General features: G+C 30.5%; 1 protein-coding gene across 10 annotated transcripts in view; it reads right to left on the bottom strand.

Moving 5' to 3' along the window:
- The window catches only part of tnc (tenectin), a 72,059-nt gene extending 56,278 nt beyond the window's left edge, over nucleotides 1-15,781 (bottom strand). For all 10 annotated transcript variants that reach the window (XM_070646228.1, XM_070646231.1, XM_070646233.1 and 7 more), the window contains exon 1: nucleotides 15,285-15,781. The gene's annotated coding sequence lies outside the window, so the exon portion shown is untranslated. The remainder of the gene's footprint in view (nucleotides 1-15,284) is intronic.
- Nucleotides 15,782-22,779: the final 6,998 nt, after the last annotated feature.

The raw sequence follows: 22,779 nt of genomic DNA, 5'->3' as shown, positions 1-22,779 counted from the left end.
TTTTCAATAAATTAAATTTAAATGCATCCATCAGAAGCGACCGACGAACGTGAAAAAATGTTAATTACTTTTAAGTATTAAAAAAATCGCAAAACAAGAGAACGTAAATGAGTTAATTAAATTGTTCTATTGTAGATCTAAGGCATAAGAATCTATTGATCTATTCAATTTATATTGCCAAATCGCACGTACATTAATTAACGTAAAAAATTTAAATTTTACACATTGACTATTGAACTTTATATTTTTAGAACTACGGAAGATTTTTGTATTCAGCTTGAGTCTTTTTTTGGGGATGATAATTTATTTATTTATGTTGATTCTGTCCATAATTTTTGCGATTTTACGAAGAATAGCTTACTTATTTGCTTGTTAAATTGCTATAAATGCTCATGAAGTAAATAAAACTATAAATTTTATTGCATATTTGTCGGTTGAAGCTGAATTGTGGATTGTTATGTTTGTGCCATTTTTTAGAATAGCTTAGATTGCGTTTTTGTGGTTTAATTAAAGTGAATTTAGCAAAATTTGATGAAAACTTTTCGAGGTGGAGGAAATTTTTGAGTAAATTAAGTTTGAATTTTTAAAAGTCGTTAAAATTTTGAATTAATTTTAAGCGTTAAAATTTTTAAATTTATTTAAAGCGTTAAAATGAAATTTTAATTAATATATCATCTAATGCACTTATTACCAAACTCATCATCATATGACCTAAAGCTATTTACACAAAAATAGAACGATATTCTAATAAATCATCCTCATTGATATTCTTCTCGCTTATTCTGACATTTTATACTGCTTCCTCGCTCTTCATTGAATTATTCAATTATGAAAATTAATTTTTCCATCAAAATTTCGCATGATATTTTCCATCAGTGCGTTCTTCATCAGTGAAACACCTACAACATTTGTGTTAAATTTAGAGGAATGAACATTAAGCGAAGACAATTTTTCAATAAAAATTCATTGAATATGATGAAAAAATATTAAAGAGGAGGAAAGGCTAAAAAATTGTTATTTTCAACGTACGCTCATATGTAGATAATAACAATTTTAGTCTTGAAAAATACCCTAGAACATCCTCTCTGTGTCTCTCAATTACCATCTTCATGTACATGAAGCGTAAGCATAATGAGAAATTATTCAATTTTTTCATCGTCAGCTTTTTTATTTCTTTCAAGCGTACAAAATCAATGTGCGGCAATTGATGATAAAGATGAAGAGGAGCATTGATGATGGTGATGAGGATGTGCAGAAAGGCTGCAATTTATTCACATGTGCACTCATCTATGGAGTTGGATATTGATACCAAGAAAGGATTGTCTTCATTATTATTCATTATTACGGCAAATCACGTTTTTCTATATTCTATATCAATCATTTATGATGCATAATGCAATTGATTATTAGCAATGCTGAATGTGCACGATCAGTACAGTATGGTACGGTATGGTATGAAAAGAATAACGTAATGAGCTTTTTTTCTCTTCTTATTTCTCTCTTTTTTTCCAATATCGCCTCAATCAAAACAATAAATGTAGATCAATTTCAAGTATCCATCAATAGACACACATTCTTCGCATACAAGGTCAATTATGGTTGAGTTGCTAAAGCAAATTAACTGTATCACAATCATTACTCTTAATTCCATCAATACGCAATTGAGTGGTTGGCTTAATTTCCATAATTAAATACACATCTTCATAGCATTACACAGCAATCTATTCGGATATGTTATAACATATTGTTGCACTAAATTTATGTCAATTTGAATTTAATTGAACAAGAAACTGTGGTGAGCAAGTAATGAAGCATGTAAAGGCTCAACAATTGAATTAAACAATTACGGTGTTAATTTTTTTGTATTTCAATCGTCTTAAATCTGTGCATTTTTTTTTAAATTTATTATTGTTGAGAATCGAATTCGACTTGGACAATCCAACATCTTCATTTATATTTAAATTAAATGAATAAAAGTGGGTGATACTTTAATTATTATTCACAATTGGTAATTATACGCTCGGTTTTTTACACTATTCTATTCAATTGTGGATATAAAAAAAGGTAATTCATTTATTTCTCGTTATCTAGCGCAATACGGCTTAGCGAGAATTTATATCATTTTTATTGCAGTTTTACGTGAGATGCACATGGCAATTCAGTTTGACTGTTTTTTTATTGAAATAATGGTCTATATAAGCTGTGGCTTTGTTTGATCAGTTTTTGCCACTTTTTTGTATAGTTTCTAGTTCAGAAAGTTAGTAAAATCTTCACAAATTCGCCAAAAATCACAAAAAACTTTTCGAAGTGAGAGAAAAAAATTCAAATTTCTAAAAACCGTTAACCAGCCGTTAAAACCAATTACACAATTAACACCATAAATGCGTTCCACCTGTCATCCATGAATGACATTTCAACTAAGCCTCAAACACAGTGCAAAACTGAAAGACAAATTGCTTTGCATGTCATGACAGCGTTGCATCTTAAGTTCCAATTTCACTCGTCTACACATATTAAAATGTCATGAAAAAAACTTCTCCTCTATTACGAGCCGTCCATTTGTGTACCTATTCAAGTGAAGTGAAATAAAAACGATAAACAAGCTCGTGAATGTAATTTACATTTTTCGTCGTTGACCAATTTCTTTGATTGGAATACTCAAATAAGTAATGAACAGAAGAAAAAAAAGTGTATAAATTTTGCAATAAGCAACATGTCAAGAATATCAAAATGAAAGAAAATGAAGAAGATATTCTGAGTCAATATTTTGATGGAATTCAGAATGTAATTAACTTTCTGTGCATTTCTTGAACAAAAAAAAAAAAGAATTTCTTCCAATGAAATTGAAGAATTTGTGCTGACGATCGTTTGGAATGTGATGGGAAAAAGGCATATTCTTGATTAGCTTGCAAAGAAGCATAAGAGAAAACTAGGCAAAAGGTTCATGTGTGCCATATGGCTTATAACAAATAATAACAATAACAATAAAATTGTTTGTGCTTTCGTCGAGAAAGAAGCCCTCAAGCACATTGGATGCAAAACTGAGAAGAAAATATTCAAAATAAATGTGTCAAAAGCATGATGAGAAGTATGCTACGGCATCAAAATCTCGATGTCCATCTATGGCCTTATAAAAAATATAAAATTCTCCCTCATTTTTATTTTGCCTGGTTTTTATATCATTAGATCTTGTTACAAAGCAATATTTCACGCAACAGAAGAAGGTATATGAAAAAGAAAGAACATTAGAAAATAAAAAGAACACTTGACCTATTGACCAACCTCCTCATCATCTTCCCCATGTGTGCTTACTCACAATTGTAAGCACTTTCTTCAATAAATAGGAAATGAACATTATTGAATGTATCAATTTACCGACCAAACTCATCTTTATAATCAATGATGTTATTTTTTTTTGAAGAAACTTTACTGTTTTCAATTATTTTTCTATTTATGGATAATTGGAACGTCTTTTTGGCTTAATGTATAATTTACAAATGGAATAAAATTATGTGTTGAAAGCCGACAAATTTCTAAAGCATATGTGCCTTACATTCCAGAAAAAAGTGAAATTCCAGGTTTTAAAATGTTAACGAACTTTTGAAATTTGAATTTTTTTTTCTCACCTCGAAAAGTTTTTCTTAATTTTCTCTAAATTCACGCATTAATTCAAGCAAGTTTTAATGAACTTTAACACAAAAAAGTGGCAAGAACTGTAATCAAGTAACCAGAAGTCGACAAACAGCTTTATTTGCTCATAATAAAGCCTTTTAATCAGCTTTTGAGGCGAAGATAAAATGTATGTAATCCCGTATTTACTTCCAACAAATAATGCGCTAAAAAATTCATCGTCATATACGTAAGTTGCATAGCCATTTCTCTTTTTATTTTTTCGAAGTACATAACAGAAAGAAGTGACTTGAAACATTTTTATTATTCTTCTTCATGGTTTATCCAGTAATATAATATATAAAATAAGCGGAGAAATTAGATAAATAATGTAGCAGAAATAGAGAATCATGTTGGAGTATGAACAAATATAAGAAAGCCACACATAGTTGAGAACCGTTATCCACTTCGTGAAGTTGAAGAAAAGAAGTCTAAAGAAGAAGTAAAGACTACATTCTGAATGTAATCAAAATGAATAAGTGAGAGAGGAGCATACAGAAAAAAAAGTGCACATGATGTTGGGTGACGGACACAAGCACATAGTATTGAGCACGTCGTAATGTATTGGACATTGTAATGGAATGATAAAAAAAAATATTTTAAGAAGAGGAAAAAACAATAAAGTCATAGTCAGAAAAATATGTGCCTACAATAAAATATGCATGTTTACACAAGTGGCTCTTCCCTTTCCTTTCCTCTTGGAATGGTATTCTGTGGGATTCTTGTGTACACATAACGGATGTGACATGATATGAGATTAAAATATGTTAAGACTCATCACTCAATATGGCACTGCAGAAACATGGAACAATATTCACAGTTCTGTTACTACATACTGTAATGTACTGTACACAGTATCTGTGCCACACAACGAGTTCAGGTATTTAGCATTAAATTTAGAGAATGAGATTTTGACATTCATTGTGGTCAAATTAGACACAGACAAACCACCTTCTCATCAAAATAATAATCATCGTGATCGTTTCTGATGTCTTCTCCACCTCTATTCTTCATGATTACTTCTCTTTTTTTTTTTTGTTTCTAACACTTCCCATTTCACCTCATTCTTATATTTCAAAAAAAAAAAAGCATTACATGTGTGTTATTATAAAAGTAATAGACGGCTAGCAAGCGAATGCCTGATGTATGCTTGATATCCAAAAGCAAAGAAATTCTTGTTTTAAGTCTTGTCAAAATGTAGGTTATGTGTATGCTTTGCGCCTGTCTTCTCTCATGCCAACTTAACAGACTCTCTCTATAAATAGATAGGTGAGGTCTATTTCTAGTTAAAAACCATTTTAGGGTAATTAATGTTTCTTCCTATATCCATCTCTCTTATCCATCTTTACTCTTTACTTTTATTTCAATTTATAATATGGCTTATAAGAGTGATGTTTATACTTGATATTTCTGTTTTCGAGACCTCTCTGACTTGTCTATCATTAATGACAAATTGAAGTGGAAATGGGGACTTAAATGTAGTGAAAGAGCTTTATTTTAAAGTAATAAGAAGCCAAAAGAGGTCTTTTTGTGGACCAACACAGCAGTAGCTACTTCCACATTAAAAATTCGATAAAAGATTACTATTTTTTTAATGACATGCTGCTCCAATTTTTTATGGATCTTATATCTTATTCACGCGATTATAGTCTGTCAATTCTTCTTTACATTTCTTTTTAACATTGAATATTTAATGAGTTCTTATTCCTTATAAGGAAATAAGTGATGCCAAAATGTGAGTTAATCATTCAAAATATTACGTCTTTAAATGCCGGGTGTTAATAAGATAAAGAAATACGGTAAATATTTGTGCAGCAACTTGTGGACTGACTGATGGATTGATTTTTTTATCATTGTTGACTTTTTAGTGCCAAAAAGTTGAGTTAAGATGCATTGGAATTTGATGATTTTGACGATTTTACGTCTTTGACTGATCAGTTGGTAACAGTCGGTATCTAAGAGGGACTTTTTGGTATATTCTATAGGATATACCCAACAAATCATCCCAAAGCATTTTCCTAGACCAACATCAACAACTCAAAGCTGTAAGCCATTCATAATCACATTATCCTCAAGTGAATGACCTCGAAAAATTATTTCATCAACCTAATCTCTTCTTAATTCACACTCGTTTTGCTCTTTTAATTCTGTATGGAATCAACTTAATTTTTGGAGACTATTTATTCCTATTTTCATCTTCACGTCTTGATGCTTACAAGCTTAATAACTTTTATAAGCACAAAATTTCTCTCTCTTTTGTGTATCTGAACGATTCATAAGACTTAATTTTCTTAATGCTTCAAGATGTCAACCGCAGTTTCATTTTAACAAGGAATAAAGAAGAAGTTTTTTTTAATGAGATTCAGCGTAAGAAGATGCTGTGCATTTTTCTAAATTGAACTTGACTTTGAAAATCCATCAAGTTTTTTTTTTCCTATTCAATTGAGCATTTAAATGGCAGTAGATCGTGACGATATTCAACTTCATCTTGTTAGTGCTGTTGCCAAGGTTTGGAGATGTGCAAATGATGAGAAAATGCTGTTCTTGGGAAAAAGATGTGCTGACATGTTAGAAGGTTCTTGATCATTTAACGGTTATTTTGAGTTTGAATAATTTCCGACGTGACTGAATTTTTTGAAGGAAATTTCCGAGATGACAGAATTTTTTGAAACTCAATTTCAATTTTGTCTTTCAGATGATTAAGTCATCTCGGATTTTACCAACCACAAAATTCAATCCTCTCAGAATACAGGAAGCCAAATCATTACAATACAAATATATGCTCTTTAAATATGGTAAGTTCAATTCGTCTCAGATGATTGATGAGCGAGCCAAAACAAAGCAAAAATTATTAATTAAATAAAACCGTGATTGAGACAACATATTAATCGCACATATGTCTTGTCGTAACAAAAATAACACAAATCTTCATCACATATTATTTTTGACATGTCCAATTGACAATTAAATCATTAAAATCTCATAAATCAATTAAATAATTTTTGTTCGAATATTTCGATAAACACACTCAAGTCAATAATTCAAAGTTTAAAGTTTCTATCGCCTAAAGCATGACTATTGTAGCTATGCTTATAAGTTTAGTCGCCAATGACTCTATAATTTCATTTATATAGTTTTTTTTTTAATTATACGCTAATCAGGCAAGTATATAAAATATATTCTATGACTAGAATAAATGCTCATCATATTGTTGAATGATTCAATATGTGAGATATGAAGTTCTCGGCTGGTTAAATTTATGATGTTGATGAGTTTGCCCCCATCATCACTAACATTGACCAAGTGATGTGCCCCAATCAAGGACGTTTAATAGAATTCTTTCATAATTGTTTATGACGTCATTTTTTTGAATTTTATTTTAATTAATGAGGTGCTTTTTGACTTGCTGAATGTTTCATCTTCACAACGTTCTTAGTCAATAGAAATAATGAATAGATTGATGTTGATGATGAAAAAAAAAATAAAAGAATATGAACAGTTGGGGATAATCGGTCGCACGAATCTATTTGCCTGTCTTCACATGATGTAATTCATAAAAAAAAAGAACTAAAATTTTTATTGACAATTGTATTTGAGGCTTAGAATTTTATATACGGATGTGTAAAGAATAGAATTATTGAGATGCGAAATAAGAATCTTTATTACATAAAGTTTAGTGTTTTTTGTACAACAAACGATTAAAAATGAGAATTAATGTCACATTGAGTAAGCAATCATGAGATTACAATTAACGTTGGAATTGACAATTTTAATGAAATTAACAAATTAGCACTTTACGTTGCATTCCCAAATTTTTATATATATCATGTAACACGTCAGCACGACATTTTTGGTCAACAGCCTCATAGTGAGTCTTACGTCACTTTCTCATGTGTGACTGAAATATTTTCTTTTATTTCAATCTACAAGAAATGCCTTTTTTTAAGCCAACGAATGACCGTGAAAGCCATACAGCAACAGAAATGATCGGTCGGTCGCCAAAAAAAATTGAGCTTCATTAGTATTTTTCACATCATTCAATTTTAATTCTGAATTTCTTTATTTTTTACTTCAAAAAAAATTTATGAATTTTTTGTGCAAAAAATATTTTTTTTTTTTTTGTTTAAACTCTTTTATCTCTTTACATAAAATTAAAGCTAATGCATTCAACGGAATCGTGTACATGTATATATGTGGCTTAATAATAAATGAAGCGTTATACTGGCTTACAATATTGATAAACGAAGTGAAAGAATTTTTATTTTATTTTTCTACAATGAAGAAACAGGTTTAATATATTTTTATGGTAATATTTCGGCTCATTGTTGTCAAAATATTCTAATAAATTGCTCATGCTTTTCTCATTATTTTGTATTTACGTCAAAAATTTTTCGCTTTTACTTTTTATCAATAACAGAAGTTATGAACTGTTTTGACTGTTTATTCGTAATGTTGTCAAATAATTTTCAAAATTTAAGATACATATTTAGATGTTAATGTCATTGACATATGTTGAGATTGTCTACATTAATGCCTGTGGTTAGAAACTTAAGTTTTGTTACTGAAAGTCTTTGAAATTGAGAAATTATTTTTAAGTTTGTGAATTTTGATGTAGATTTGTGAAAATTGATGAAATATTTTGACAAAAGATGCAAAATTAATTCAAATTTGAAGCAATTTATTCAAAATTGAAGCGAAATTTTTAAAAATGAATCAAAATGTTCAAAAATGAAGCAAAACTTTTTGAAATTTGATACAAAAGAATTCAAAAATGAAGCAGATCTGTCAAAATTGAAGCAGAACTTTCAAAAATGAAGCAAAGCATTAAAAAAATCAAATAATTTAGTCAAATTTGAGACAATATTCTAAAAAATGAACCAAAAACTCTTAAAATTAATCAAATTAACGCAAATTGCTAAACAATTTCTCAAAACTTTTAAATTACCATCAAAAATTCACAAATTACTTTAAATTTCACCATCAACAATCAAAATCTCTCACAATCTGCTATAAAACTTAACACAACTGTATTAAAAACTTGCCAAAAACCGCAAGCAAGGCGTTACGAAATGTCTGTCATTCTAAAAAATTAAAAGAAGACGCAAAAAACGGTATAAAATTCAATCAGTCGTCTGCATTCACCTATAAACAACTTGCTAACCTGTCCAGTGTCATCAAACTCTAGTTAATTTATTTATAAATATCTACATTTTGTAGTAATCGGCGTAAAAAGATATAAAGACATAAATTCCCATTAATCTTTAGCAGTTTTTATAATGCATGAAAAATAAAAGAAATATTCGATGGATCCTAACAGTTCTTCGTGACATCATGTCAACAATACAGAACAGCGCAGCAAGCAAATACTCTCATACATATGTGTGATGAAAAGAATAAACAGTTTGAGAATCGCAGAAAGGAAATTGAAAATTCAGCAAGTTGAAATTCTACGTGATATTTTTATGATTTCAATTTTAAATTTCCTAAATGAACATTAACAGCACATGAGCGATGAAAATTTCCTCGTTTTTGTAATAAATGTAGTAAAAAAAAAGTCGCTATTTTTTTATGAGATAAAGAATTATTCACAAGTGGCACACAGCGCAGCACGAGCAATCTATTTACTGCTGTTCGACCTTCTCATTGTTTAGCGATTCACTAATTTTTATTTCAACTTCGTCTTGTTAACTTGTGTTATAGTTTTTGATTTGGAAATTAATTAATATAGTTAAGAGAGATTTGGATGGAATTGCTTGTGGATTGTGTAAGAAGAGTGGAGGCTTGATGGCTCCATTAATCTACAGATTGCTGATTTTTATGATTGAATGTCTAATTGTGTCTTGTACAGGGTGGTAATTGGGGGTCTGGGGAATGTTAGGGTCCATTTGGCAGTAGTTAGTCATGTATTAGGGCAGTGCTGTCTGAACTGTGTGTCGTAGTGCTGGATAACACTGCATTAAAGTATGCCCAACCAATGTATGCTTTGAGGTTATGTAATGATTCATAACCTAGAAAACCAGAAGCATATAAGTTCAGCCCCAAAGCTCAAAACCCCCTAGCTACATCTCCCTTCAATCCAGAGCAAGCCTCATGCAATTGAACTTGATTGACCCAAGATGATGAAGAGAAGAAAAAAGCCATTCAAAGGAAGTCACATGTTGGGTTTTGAGAGTATAAAACACTGACGTGTCGATGATCATTAAAGGTAATAAGAATTATGAAAAAATGTAAGAAATAAATAGAAAAAAAGAGACATAAGAAATGGAATAACAAGTAAGATGGAATTTTTTTTCCTGTTTTCTCAAGTTGAGGTTTCATTATGCTCAGAATTGACCAATTGTTTGTTTTTTACTTATTACATACAATTTCTATATACTTTTTTTTTCTATCTACTTCTCGTTTTCTTTTAAAGCAGTAAAAAGTCTATGGATGGATATGATGTTGCACTCAGGGACCGATGTGTTATTCATTTGTTTGCTCTTCTATCAGTTCCATTATTTAAAAAACACAAGTTTCTCTCGATGTCCATAAAAAAAAGAATTTCTTTACTTTTTTATTTTGGACGTAAAAAGAGTCGAGGAATTAACTAGAATCTTTTTTTTTGTATTTAATTTCATTCATTTTAATCAAGAACAATCGCTTTGAAGGATTAAAAGGCGATTTATTGTGAACTGCTACTAAAGCTGTTAAGTACAATGAAGTAAGAACTTGGGATAGAAAAAAAAGTTCAATTTTTCTTCTTTTCAATTTCGACTCGTTAATTTTAATTCTATTTATAATAAAAAAAATTCTTCTTTTATTTTTCCTCAATTTTCTTTTCATAATTCAAAGAGTTTGAGTACTTTTATGTACTTAATTCACTTTTTTTATCTATCTATACATCACATTCCATACCGCCATATCGCGTCATTTGATTATATTGTAGCTGGATTATTGTTAAGAGATGCTGTGCGGTTTGGGTTGGATTATAGTGGGAATTGAACCCACGTTTTTATGAAAGTTGGGGATTTAGGTGTTTGGACACAGTTAATTGTGGGAATTGAACCCACGTTTTTATGAAAATTTGGGTTTTAAGTGTTCGGTCAGTTGATTAATCAAACAGACAAGAAGCATATTTATGAATTTGGTCGCAAAATTGAGTATGCTTAATTCTATAGGTGCTCATTTAAATGAGAATGTTCATTGTCTGTCAGGATTGACCAATTGACAAAAGAGACCTTGCTCTCATGCTATTAGACCCGAATGACTGCCAAATTAAGCGGCATCCATTTGGTGTTAGTAAAAGAGGTTCAGCGGAGGCTTTAAAGTTAACTCCATTCGTGTCGCTCGGGACAGTTGCCTATAAATGACTTTATATTCCAGATTATTCCCAACTTCTACTCAAAATCTCTTCAAAGTAACCAAAAAATGCGCCGACAATGAAATTTCTAATTTTTTTGACTTATTAGACTTCTCGTTTCTCTTCATGATAAACCTTTTATGTCGCTTCTTCGCTTTTTTTCCCAACATCAATAAAAGAAACACGAAATTCAATTTTTCTCTCTCTTCTTTACAAAAATTTTGCTTGCTTTTCAGCCCGTACGACGCCCGCAGAGGAAATTCTTGTATATTTCAGAGAGAGATGAAAAAAAAAAGAATTAAATTGTCGTAAATGGATGGAAATTGAATTGTTGTACGTGCATGTGTATTTGTCTCTCGATAAAAATTAGTCATTCAGTCATTTGCCGACTGGTTTTCATCCCTTATTTTTAATAGACATGGATGAGAGAAAAAATCACTTCGAGGAAGATTAATGCATGAAATTTATAATGCAATTTACTCTGTGGATTTATATTTGTGTATGTGTATCTATTTATTTATAAATTGACTAGAATATCAAGTGTCTTTATTTTGTTATTTTTTGGGATGGAAAAGACTTCTTTTAAGGATTCAATTTGAGTAGCAATTTGAGATTCAAATTTATTCATCATCTTCATTTTTATATTCTTCAAATTTCAGCTTCTTCCGATGAAATGATGACGAAAAATGAAGTTTAGGGGATTTGTGGACATTTGTCAGTCACGTCCATCCCTTAAGTGGCTGTAAAATTGCTTTAGAGTCACTAAACATCAACTATGGATGACTCCATAAACACTTAAGATGGAAATCGTTCAGATGAACACAAATCCTTCAGGCCATAAAAAGAATCTCAATTTTTTGGATGGTATCCTATTTGATTATGACATATCAAAGGGTATATCCAAAGTAAATTAGATTGTTTACAGTATTTTCTAAAGTCTTTCATACCCGCAGGTCTTAAGAGGATTGCCCAACAAAAAAAGAGTCACCTGACAATCTACCTCAGCTTGTAAAGTTGTGTAAAACATTTTGCACGCCTGAACGAGACGAGCGAAAATCCTTTTAGCATTAGAACGCTGCTTCGTATCTGCCACACAAATCATTGGGCATTAAGAGAAATTTTGGTATAAAGTATTACAAGTTCATGGATGTTTTTTAGCGACGAAGAACAACAGAATATAAAGAAGATGAGAGAATTTATTTGGCGAGGGTCGCAACAAAAAAGAATTTCATTTCTTCTTCTTACTTCCAATTCTTCTAAGCGAGGGATGATTGAGTTTAATGCAGAAACAGAGAGACGTCGAGAGTGGAATGGAAAAATTATTTTTATATTTTTTGGGGTTTGTTTTTGAGTTATGTCTAGGGATTGTGGCTTTATTCGATGTCTGGCCATGTCTAGTGTGGTTTGCGGGGACTCAACTACCTAGGATTGGTTCAAGCTGTGTCTAGTGTGGTATGGAGCACTTTACTACCTAGAATAGATTCTAGAGTCTAGAAATAATCTGATTTTACATGACAAAAGAGCCATAAACTCAGAATAAGAATACATCAAGCTACACCACAGCTCAACAACCCCACATCAGAATTATTTTTATTATTTCATCCTCTCAAGTTAATATTAGGTAAGAGTGAATCATAATAACAGATTTGTGAGATTCTTTTTGTTGAGCAGGGAAGCAACACATAAAGAATTAGACTGCGGTTCCTTTATGAATATTCATAAATCCTGTATTTGTTTGTTTTTTTAGAACGAATAATTTTGTGTGTGATGTAAATTAAGTCATCACCTTAAAACACTCTGAATTTATCGGAAGTATGCAAAAATTGTGGAAATGAATTATACACGAACGTACGTGAGACTCAGCTGGATGAGTAATAATTTCAATTAAAATGAGATGCTAATTTAGAGATATTAAATTCAAGAAATTCTAAGTAAAATTTGAATAGCTTTAGATTAATTTGATTCTAATTCCATTGATATTTAAATTCAATAGGAATCTTGAAGCTATTGTATAGAAAAAATTACCTTGGTGAATTTATTTAGCATTCAACCTCCGGAATCATCAAAAAATTTCTATCAAGTTTATACAGCGCATCATCAATGAAATTACCCAAAAAAATACAGCAATTTCATTTCTTCCTCAAATTTTTGTTTTGTGATGTTTTCCGCATTTTTTCTCGCACTCGTCAAAATAAAATAATAAAAAAAACTTCAATGGTCGTACCATTTAATGAGCATAATACATCATCGTCATCTACATCGGTTGGTTCGTTACTCAAATAGCAATTTTAAGATTGAGTTAAAAATTAATCACATTTAATTCCTTTTTAATCACAATCTATTAGCATTGAATTTTTCGTAGATTTTTTTGTGTCGAGATTAAAAAAAAATTAAATTAGAATTTTATTTGCGACTGTATGAGCTGAGAATTAGCATCAGCGAAATTTGGCTCTTTTGTTTCCACCAAAAATTTCGTCTTCGTATTAAAAAATAATCTGGTTAAATTATTAACCCCATTAAATTTTAAAGCGTTTAATTTATTTAAGATTAATCTCGTCATTTTCAAATTTAAAGATCAAAAACCTTTTTAATATTCATGCAGCATCGGCGTTGGGCATCGACAAAATATGAGATGAAATAAACTTTAATGAAGATTCTCATTTGTAGCCATAAAATATGATAAAAATTGACCAAATTATAATCGCAATAAAAGCTTCATAAAAATGTCTGTGAGAATTATTCAATGGGTGCAGCAGACAGAACAGTAAAATGAAAGGAAATTCTTGCATGTCTTTCTTTTAAAGTGAAATAAAAATGTTGAGGCTTTTTCGATAGAAATTTGTGTAAAAATTTATAAATAAAATATGATGTGCAAAATATTGTTTGATATTTGCCTTAATTGAGCCTTGAGGAATCAATTGTTGGGATTTTTGGTTACGAAATCAATTTAATGATGTGGATGGCTTAAATTTTGACTTAGCAATTTTTGGAAATAATTCCAAAAAATATATAAATTTGAAGGTTTTAGAAAATTTGTTGAAAAAATAAAAGCGCAGACAGTCTAAAAGAATTTTTTGAAAAATTGAATCATTTTGAAATCAAGTTTTGAAAAATTTGAACTTTTTGAAAAGATTTGAAAAATTCAAGTTTAAAAACTCAAATTTGAAAAAACTCAAAATTTTACAATATTCTCTCAAAGTGTAGCAATAAAATGAAATTTTTAAGATTTAAATTAAAATCTCAAAATTTCTATTTTCAAGCTCAAAATCTCTAGAAAATTGTAAAATTCAACAAAAACTACATCCATAAAACGTAAATTCTCAAGACATTAAATCTGAAGCTCTTTTGAAGTTAAAAATTCATTTACCAAAATACAGAAGCTCTAAATTATTTACAGCCATCCCACACAATTCTTAGTAATAATAATTATATTTTCAAGCTCAACAAAAATTAAAGAATAAAGTTTTATTTTTTTATGAAAGAATCTCAGTCGTTCCTTTGGCGATGCTTACAAATTTTTTCGAGAAATGAATTAGACTTTATTAATTTTTCGCTGCCGAGATTTTTATCGGAAGTTCATTTAAAGTCTACAAAAACCTTTCAACTTGCTTGTTTGTTACCTTGATGATTTTTTATTCATCAAAGGATTGCAGTTGCTCGTAACTCCTCAAATTTAATATGAAAAAAAAAATCCAAGGTTAATTGAGTTTCGTCAAGCAATTATTTTGAAGCTTCACTGAAGCTGAGCAAGCATCACTGAAAATTTTCTAATAATTTTATTCAATCTACCTTCAAAGAATAGAAAATTCATTCGCCGAAAGGCTTTCTTCTCGTTACAAGTCATAGAAACAAAAACATGAAAAATTCGTAAGAAGCTTCAGCCCACGACGAAGTAAATAAATACAAAAATTGTGAAATAAATATGAAAAATTTGTTTTGGAAAATTCATTTTTGTGGGATTTTCATGAATTTTTTATATGAAATTCTTAGTAGAAGAAAGAGATTTTAAATTCGTAATTTCATCACTTTTTGAATTTTATATGAGGATTATCCACTTATCAGGCGCTACTCAAACAATAAAAATTCAAATTTCTTCGAATTCGATTCTTTTTTAGATTTTAAATCTTTAAATTCAAACTCTTCAAATTTAAATTGATTTGATTCTTTTTTATCGCACATTTAATTCCACTAGCAAATTTCTCGATTTTAAACTTGTTCATTTCTTTTTGTACCCTTTTTCTATATGCAGCATAAATATAATAGAAGATAAACTCACCTTCACTTCACAAACGAGAGACACAAAAAAATATTTAATTTTTGCTTTAATTCTTTTTTCTGAAGCAGAAAAAGTTCACAAAATATTTATTTTTTTTATCAAATATAAAGTTCAGGAAAATTTCTTTAATTTTCACACAAATTTAAATCCTTTTTTTGTCACTTCCTCTATGTTCACCAAATAAGATAATCCTTATAATGTGCAAGTTATTTCTAGATACACAATTAGTCCATATTATTAATCCATTTAAAAATATTTTTTTCACTACACAGGATGTCCTCTAATCCCTTTCTTGTTCGAATCCTTTTTTCTTTCACTTCCGAGAAATTTTTTTTTTATTTCTCAATTATCAAAAAAAAAAAGTTTTTTTTCCTTTAAATTATTTTTTATAGAAAAAAAAACACAAAAAATATTATAAATTTTTTTTTAGTAAGAACAATTCGTATCAGAAAAAGAAATTTTCCGTGATTATTTTGGATCGGCCTAACAACTATATAATGTGCGAGAGACTCGGAAATTTTTGATCTCTGCACCGTATTTATATAGCCCAAATGGTTTACGTTGCTTCAATGTTTTTCATTCTCAGTCAACAATGAATGCTGAATGTTTTGCGATACATGTGCAACAATGACGATTGAGATGAGCTTCAGTGTTGCTTTAAATTTGTGAATATTTTTTGTGATTTTTTATTTGATAAAATTTTTGTGAATTTTTCGCAAAGCTTGCTGAGAATTTTTCATAAATTTTTCGAATTTTTCCAGATAATTCAGTTCAATTTTCAATTCCAATGTTTTTCCATACAAACAATAAAATATTTTTGAGAAGTTCAATGATGTCTAGCATGTAATTCTTTTTTTTTGTATGTGGACCTGTCCAGTTCATGAATTTTTTTTCTAGAAAAAATAATTCTCTTATTTACATTGAGAGAATTTTTTTTGAGAATTCTTCTTGGCACTTGCCACTGTGTAAGAGTGTTGCAGTACTTGTTACATAAAAAATTATCGTTTGATGTAAAATTGAACTGTAGAAATTACAGTTTATAAAGTATAGATATTGCATCATTTTATACTGTATGATGCACAAACTACTTCGATGCACAGAAGTTTCATGAAGTGAATAGTTCTTGGAAAAATGCAGAATCGATGATTGTTTCGAATGTTTATCTTTTAATTTTTTTAGAGATCAGTTTATAGTCCATGAAGATTTAAATCTGAGATTGATATTTGCTTAAGATTCTAGTTCAGTTTAGTTGGTGCTCAATCTGTGTGATACGAACCTAAGCGACACAATGATTCATGTGGCAGCCATTTGAAAGACACAAGAAGTTAAGAATTTCCTATGACAATTCTTCCTAACTCTTAGTTTACTTAGGTTACACTCCCGAGCAACATAAATGAAGAACGTTCCGTCACAGATTCATTTATCAACATCATATCAAAGCTGCCCGGAAGAGAAAGCCAATTGACCGCCAAATAGAACAGAAGCCCGACTTCGTGGATAATCCAATTGATCCCAAAAAGGAGGCGACTTCCATGGGGACTTCCATAGAGACACCGAACGACCGTCTAATAGAAATGACTTCAATTTTAGTTGATATTCAATTAGCGTCTCCACAAAAGCGGCATCTATTCTATTTGGCGGTCATTTGGCATTCCTACCGGGACGACTTCCATTTGGTGTTAATGATTTGGAGGGAAGGAAGTCAATCTAGGAGATTTTAACTGTTCCTTCTTCGCAAATGTTCCTTCTTCACAAATTATTCTAAAAAAGCATTAAGGAATTTTGGGTAATTTTTAAGCATAATTTAAGTTGACATCCCTAACTCTAAAGACAGTCTACATCCAATATAAACAGCATATTGCTACATATTCTCCACCTTCATGCAATAGATTAAAATCAGAATGTTTTTTCTGCATATTTTCCAACCAAGCCGATCTCCAAGAGGCTAGTGAACTTATACAATAAGATGCATCAAATCAAATAGAAGCTTCCGATCCAATAACATCCATCCAAAGACAAGCTATCGAATTTAGACAGCTAAAATATTTTATCATAGTGAAATCATATCAAAAACATCAATATTTTCCGCAAAGAATGCACTTGTCTATAAAACTAAGGCATGCATGCATTCATAAAATCACATTGATCCCATAAATATTATCCAACTTTCCCTTGAACTTCACGAAAATAAAAAAAAAAATGAAATAAAAAGAATAAACATTCGAAAATCTTCATAATCTCATCAACATCACTTAAAACGAACAGCAAAATGCAATAGTAAGAAGCAAAGAGAAAAGCCGGTATTGAAGCTATGATCATATGATGATGATGATGGTGGGGCGATGCAAGCATAGAGCTAAAAAAAATTGAGGGGAATTGAAAGTAATAAAACATTCAATTTAGCTGGACATGTAGAAAACATTGAAGACATAAAACATTGGAGAATCAGCAATAAGCAAACAGCAAATAGAAGCATTTCTTTATTTCTCTTGAGATGATTCTTAGAGATGTTTGACTTTTTATTTAACTTCTTTATGTTCTTTGTTTTTTAAGGTATATAGCATGTTATAATATAAAATTGAATAAGAATCATACCATACATTTAAGATGCGAGTTTCGCATTGAGATGAGGTGAAATATAAAAATTGTAATAATAAGAAGCAGCAGGTAGGTTCTCATACATATATTGAAATAGAAAAAAAAAATTCAATGCAGCATTCTTATTACACACGCGGATAATTTTGTTTTGTTTTTTCAAAAACAAAAACGCAAAAAAAAATTATTGAAGTTTCAATACAAACTGATCAACTGTCTCGCATGCTGAACATATAAGAATATAGAATAGAAATTCCACATAGACATTTTGATGACTCCCTTTCTGTGCACTTTTATAACAATAATAATGGTAAGATCAAGTACAAGTACTATACTTTCTGCCTATACTCTTCACTGCTGTTTTGCATAGATAATGCAAATGCGATACTATGGGGACTTGTCGACTCGAAGGCACAAATAAAGTTGAAATTGAAAGCAAAATGCAACAGAAGTGAAATAAGTAAGGATGTTTGTGAATGGTCGGTAGATTAAGTGCACTTGATGGGAGGTTGTGTCGTTTAAAGATTTTGAAGCATTTGTGCATGAAATTCCAAGTTTTCTGCTTCTGTGATGCAAAATTTTTGCTTCTAAGATCAAAACTTTCGCATCGAAAAATGTAAAATTGTCAGTATTAAAGACGCAGAACATTTAAAACAAAACTTGAAAGATGCGAAGCTTCTAAGACGCAAATCATCTGAACAGAGCTTCTGCTTCAAGATGCAGACTTTTAGCTTCAAAGACGCAAAACTTCTTCTTCATCAAAACAAAATCATTGTCTTCAAAACTAGACGCAATTTCAATGCCAAGGCAATTTCAGCTCAAAATATGGAAAAACCAAATCAAGACATGCAAACTATGTCAATTAAGCTGCTAGATCTCAATCCCCAAATGAATAAAATTCTTAATAAACTTACTCCATCAATATTATTTCAATCCAACAGTCATATCAACAATTCTTTACAATGATTCACCATCGAAATGCCCCAACAGCTACGTCAATACATTCGACTTTCGTCCAAACTGCATGAGATCACCCAATCAATACAGTAAATGAATGCTACAAAAATATAAAATGCATAAAAAAAAAGAAAGAAGGTACAATTTTAAAATCACAAGTTATAAGGATGGAAATTGTGTGCAATTTGTAGTTTGCATACATTCAGTTCGTCCGATGCCAACACATCCCTCATTAATTTGTTAATTTCATCTTTTTCCTTTCCTTCCGTTGCAAATGGATCGGTCGAATTGGCCGATTGGATTGAAATTGAATTGAATATAAGGTACAGAATGGAGGTGAGTGAGGGAAGGAAAAAAAAGAGTAAGAATAATAAAGAATAAGAAACAGAACTCGAGAACAGAACATGTTCCAGGTAATGACAGTAGACGAACTTCCCCGCAAGTACAAAAATCATAATTAAATTTCCTGCAATGATCCAATGTGTAACTTAATAGCATCGTCTCGGTGCAATTTTTTTTTCTTTATTCTTGCTTGCTTGCTTGGTTCTTTTGCTCCTTTTATTGTAGTTCCCTCATAAAATGCCATATACACTATATTCTAGATTGGTTTATATTGTCGTACATAGATTTACAATCTATGCTTCTTTTATGTTACACAAGTCCGTCATCATTGAGCCTGACTATTTTACATTTTATACGACTTTCCAAGTTGTTCATCTTCTCGGATACTCTGCTTTTTTTTTGTACTCTGCTTTTATCGTTATCTCTTGAGCGCAAAAAGTCTATATAGATTTTTTTTTGTAGAAGAATTTTCTTGTGTATGTATTTTATGTGCAATAAAAAAGTTTTGTGAAGAATGAGGCTGGTCGGTTTGGCTTTTTGAGATGCATTGTGGAGGTGAAATGCTTTTCGGATGTATAACAAAGCTTACTTTGGCTTGAGACGGCACAATCTTAAATTATATGAGTAATGTGGCTAAATGAATGCAGACCGGTGAATTTTATGACTGCAAACAGAATGAGAATCTGCCTTGGTGGATTTTATACGCAATCGGGAGACGAAAATGGTCCATTTAGTAGCAAGGGTCAGACACTATTGAAAAATTTTATAAATCCAATTTTTACAATTTCTTCCATATAGAAATTGTAAAAATTGTAGAAATTGCAATTTACAATTTTTCTCCATATAAAAATTGTAAAAATTGTAAAAATCAAATTTCACGATTTCTTTTCATACAATAATTGAGAAAAATTTTATTTTTACAATTTTTATGGAATTATTATGCTACACGTGTTTTCTATAATTAATAGAGATTAAAGCGTATAAATTCATTTTTTTTAGAGGTTTTCACCTTAGTAAAAGAAAATTGAGTCTAAATTTGATTTTTCCGATGGGTTTTTCACTTCGAGTAAGAAACCCGAGGCGAAATTTGGCTTCTCTGAGAAGTTCTTCGTCCTTAATGAGAAACCCGAGGTAAAATTTGGCTTTTTTGAGGAATTTTTCGCCCTTATTAAAAAACCCGATGCAAAATTCGGCTTTTTTGAGAGGTTTTTCGGTCTTAACAAGAAACCCGAGGCAAAATTCTGCTTTTTTGAGAGGTTTTTCGATCTTAACAAGAAACCCGAGGCAAAATTCTGCTTTTTTGAGAGGTTTTTCGGTCTTAACAAGAATGTTAAAATTCTGCAAGAGGTTTTTCGATCTTAACAAGAAACCCGAGGCGAAATTCGGCTTTTCTGCGAGATTTTTCGCCTCTAATAAGAAACCTGAGGCCAAAATTTGCTTTTCCGATGTGGTTTTTAATCCCATAAGAAAATCAATTCATTTTTCATTGCTTTGCAACAAATTTTTAGAGAAAAATAAATAGAAAATAGAATTTTTCAGAGTTCTCGCTTTGTTTTAAGGAAATCGATCCAAAATCAAAACGAATAACTATGAATTTCAGTGTTTTTAACAGCACTTTCTAAGTGTGAATAATTAAAAATATATAAATTAAATGAAAAATATTATATTTTGTCATTATAGTCATTAATATCATCAAAAATTATAGAAAGCAATCTGAAAAAATATTTTTCACTTTTTAAAGACTTGAAAAAATTTTCAGTTAAAATCAAAAAGAATTACAATTTTTACAATTTTTCACAATTTTTTCCATACAAAAAATTGTAAAAATTGTAGAAATTGTAAAAATCCAATTTCACAATTTTTTTTCTAAGAGAAATTGTAAAAATTGTAGAAATAAAATTTTTTACAATTTCTTCATACAAATTTTAAGAAATTGCAATTTCTACAATTTTAAAAATAGTGTCTGACCCTTGTTTAGTAGCCATTAGGCTTCCAAGTTGGGAAAGCTTCTACATTGAATCATCTGTAACTTCAGAATGTCTGGTGTACTGAGTTCTAAGATTAGGTGGGGTTTGTCCATGGTCGGACACTTGTAACCAAGTTTTTGGAACTGACTGAGCTTAAATTTGGCATTTTTCACTACTTCCTAAAAGCCTTCTTACTTCGTTGGCCGTGCGGATCAACTGTGATCCATGGCCTCTCTTGGTTGGCATCAGATGCTAACACTCTATCTGGTTGTCCTTTGCCATTTACCAATATCAAATAAATGAAGCCAAATTAGCTTAAAAAAAAGCTAGCTAAAAGCCAACAATACCATAATATTCTAGAATACGCAACCAAAACGGCTAAAACGCATGTTCGATTCCCACTCATGAGCCATGACGAATTGTCACGAGGTATCTGGCTATAGGGTTAACAATCCCGGGATTGAATGATATGTAGCCCCCATTGAATAAAATAAAGCCCAAGATTGAAAACTCAATCCATTCAAATCCATAATTTACTACAAAAATCATCAATAGATAGTCATTAGTTCTAAAGACGATTCAACCTCCCAATATTCAATATTCATAACTTCCGGATTTATTTATTTACCATTATTTATATAACCCACACAAGAATCATCAGCAAAGAACGCACCGAACCCACTCACATCGCTCAGCTTTTCAAACTTAACTTTATGTTGCTTTAGTTTATGCTATCTGCGCTTTTTGTAAAAGGTGAATGAAATCTCATTCTTTTCTTTCCTTCTTTTTTTTTCCTCTCTGTTGCTTTTATTTTTTTGCTTTTTCTTACCTACTCTTGTACTGACTAAATATGATTCTTCTTTACGACTGTTGATCTATAACTGAAAGATGTGCAGAACATAAAAGAAGAAGAACATACATACACAGGAATGAAAAAGTTCTGAGAATTGTTTATGTTAAAGTCTTGCTTTCTTCATTTTTATAAGAACAAATTTCTAGAATTTATACTAATTTTTTTGACGATTACTAGCAGGAAGTTTTGTTAATTAATGTGAACTTCTTAACCCCTTCATATGAACTTTATGCTATGCACCTCAGGCGATTCAAAACTGTTCTTTTTTCGAGTTAATTAAAAGTGAAAAATAATATTTTCAAATGTAGTTTTTAATTATGTGACAACTTGCACTATCAAATGATGATTCCTGTTATGCATAAGCTTGTGTACACAAAAACACACAGCGACTAACTTGCTTCAACATTTTGTTATGAAATTCGACAGAGATTTTATTAAACATGAGGGAACCAAAGTTGTATGTTTAAAATTTTTATTAGAGTTGCGACTTGTGCACCTGAGCTAGGGTTTCCAGAATTCCCGTTCCCGTGAAATTTCGGGAATCGGGAACGGGAACGGGAATGGCCTTCGGGAACGGGAATGGCCTTCGGGAACGGGAATATTCCCGGGTAATTTTTACTCCAAATTTTTGAAATTTTTTTTGAGAAAAATTGATAAAACTTGAATAAATATACAATGAATAATGTATATAAACACATTAGTTTTAAATTATTAATTAAAAGACATTTTTTCAGAAAAAAATTCTAAAAATTGAAAATTTTAAGTCAAAAAAAGTTTGGTT

This window comes from Chironomus tepperi, unplaced genomic scaffold, assembly GCF_022539635.2.
Source record: "Chironomus tepperi strain 1889 unplaced genomic scaffold, CSIRO-AGI_Ctep_v1 contig_359, whole genome shotgun sequence".
NCBI classification, from domain to species: Eukaryota; Metazoa; Arthropoda; class Insecta; order Diptera; family Chironomidae; genus Chironomus; species Chironomus tepperi.
The sequence above is the reverse complement of the archived record's forward strand: the minus strand, read 5'-3'. Positions and strand labels throughout refer to the sequence as shown.